Genomic DNA, 2809 nt, shown 5'->3' with positions numbered 1-2809 from the left:
TGTTTATAGATAAAGGGGCTCGGACTTCAAATGATTTGGAACCCGGGGTGAATTAGTGCGGGTGCTCTTTGGGCCCCATCGACCACTAAATTCAATTTTGGATTCTTACAGGACAAACGAGCCGACACAAAAGACAAAAGTAAAGATAACAGCATATGGCAGGCAGCATTTGTGTGAAGTCCCATGTGTGGGGATTCACTATCTTTACTTTTAAGAAAGGAAGAAAATTACAACCCTAGTCGAAAGGTGGATAGGTGTAAAATAAAATATACAAGCTAGGCCAAGTGGTTGCCAGTTATAAAACAACTTGAGTAAACTTTGAATAAGGTCTATCAAGTCTTGAGTAAATTCCTTGAGTAACTTTGAAGAGATAGGGTGGCTTGTCAAATCCTTTCGAAGCTGTTGCCGCAGTTTCTGACTTTGAGAGCAAAGAAATTATTTCTTTTTCTTTGCTTTTCCTTTTACTGAGCTGAGTTTTGGATCATCTTGAATAAATTGGTAGAAATCTGAACTGAGATCAAGATCAACAGTTCTATTTGAATCGTTGCTGTTAGTAGAATCTGATTCGTCTGATTTTTCAAGCTGTTTGATAAGTTTGATCATGTGAGCCCTCATTTTTCAGATTTGGAAGACTTTGACTTTCTTGAAGAGATTGAAACAATGTCATCTTCTTCAAAGACTTTTAGTCTTTCTTTTGATTTTAGCACTAAACCTTGAGAACTTGCAGGTTGACAAACTTGTTGAACTAGCCAAGAACGAACTTGGCCTTCTGGTAGGGTGAATTTTTCCCACCATCGAACTTTGAAGATCCTTCTCACAGTTTTGAAAAACAAAGTGAACTGTCTTTCGGAGAGACGAAAATGAAGTCCCAACAGAAAATCCAAGTAATTCCAAAATTTGAACAAAATTGTAGGAGTTTGAAGAAAGGTTGAGATTGATCCTGAGGGAGGATGAAATTCTTTTGAAATAACTCAAGATCATTTTGAATTATTTCGGGAAAGATATCTTTTTCATAACCAAAAATTTTAAACTACTTCAAAAACCAGTTTGGAAAAGTTTTGCAAATCTTTGGATCGAAATGCATGAACTAGGAATGTGAATAATTTTGAAGGAAAAGTACATTTGACCAAACATCAATGTAATCCTTGTAGTCATATGTTTGAGGGATGAAATTTCCTTTAAATCGTTTTGAATTTCTTGGATGAGTTCCCCATTCAGATGGAGAGATGATTTTGAAAAATTAATTTTTGAAGAATCTTGCAAGTTGTAATTATGATCGATTACAACCGAGTTTGATTCAACGAGAATTAATTCATAAAATTTTCTGTTCTTTAATGGGTTCGGAGTGTCAAAATGGCACCCAGTAAAGAAATAATTTTTGATCACCTCGAAAGGAGTGGAATCTTCCCATTCAGGTTCAACAGGAAAGAGATTCTCGAAGTGTTTTGAATAGTAACCTTTTTGTAACAGAAACATTTTGAACTTGGGCCACTGAGGTTTGGGCCTGACTTTCCATAACTTCTTTGAACGAAGGAGCTTGAATAGTTTGAGGTCTTAACAGTGGGTTAAACCTATTGTGAATAGGATTTTCTTTTTGAGTTTGATGGGCCTTTGAGCTTGACAGTTGGGCTTGAGGTTTTGAATAAAGGTCTTTAGCTGTAATCCTTGGTATTTTGTCCTGTTAAAAAGTCTCTTGTTAAGAAATCTGAAATAGAATTTGAAGTCCCTTTGATAAATTCTATTTGAAAATCAAATACAGATAAAATCGCTTGCCATCTTGCAAATATTTGTTTTGAAACCAAATTCTTTACATCCTTTTCAATAATGTTCTTGGCACTTGCACAATCGATTCTAAGTAAAAATTCCTTATTGAATAAATCATCTAGAAATTTTGGGGTGCATAAAACAATGGATAAAATTTCCTTTTTAATGGTTGAATAATTAACTTGAGGTCCTGACCATGCTCCTGAATGAAATCTAACTAATGTTTCTTTTAAATCAATTCTCTGTTTGAGAATGCCTCCAAATCCTACATCAGAGGCATTGGTTTCAACTATCATAAAGGCCTTGGGGTCAAGGAGACTAAGGCAAGGAAGGGTTTTAACAAGGGCTTTAACTTTGATGACAATTTGAGTACACTCGTCTGTCCAATTTGGAGGATTTTTTCTAAGTCTTTTGAACAATGGTTTGATATAATCCTAATATTTGGAATAAAATTAGCAACATAATTAAGACATCCTAAAAATATTTGTAGTCGATTTTTATTTTTAATCTCATTTGGAAATTTATCTGCGAGTTCTAATGACCTTTGAATTGGGGTGATTTTATTTTAATAAATTTGATGACCAAGAAATCTAATATTGGTTTGAAATAATTTAATCTTTGGTTGAGAAACTACCAACCCATTTCTTTTAATAATATTGTAAAATATGTTAAGATGTTTGAAATGTGGACTTATTGATTCAGAGTATACAAGGATATTGTCAATGCATACAATAGTGAATTTTGCATAATCATTGAAAATTTCATTCATAATATTTTGAAATTTTGAGGGTGCATTCTTAAGACCAAATGACATTACGTTCCATTCGTAGTGTCCAAATGGTACTGTAAAAGTTGTTTTGTATTTATCTTCTTCTACAATTTGAATTTGCCAAAATCCCGACTTCATGTCAAACTTTGAGTATATTGAAGCTGTATTCAGTCTATTGAGTAAGTCTCTTTTATTAGGTATTGGATACCTAATCCATTGTAATGCTTTGTTTAATGGTTTGTAGTTTATATCAAGCCTTGAAGCACCTACATAAAA

Source organism: Malania oleifera, chromosome 2 (genome assembly GCF_029873635.1).
Source record: "Malania oleifera isolate guangnan ecotype guangnan chromosome 2, ASM2987363v1, whole genome shotgun sequence".
Lineage (NCBI taxonomy): Eukaryota > Viridiplantae > Streptophyta > Magnoliopsida > Santalales > Ximeniaceae > Malania > Malania oleifera.
Note: the sequence above shows the minus strand (reverse complement) of the source record.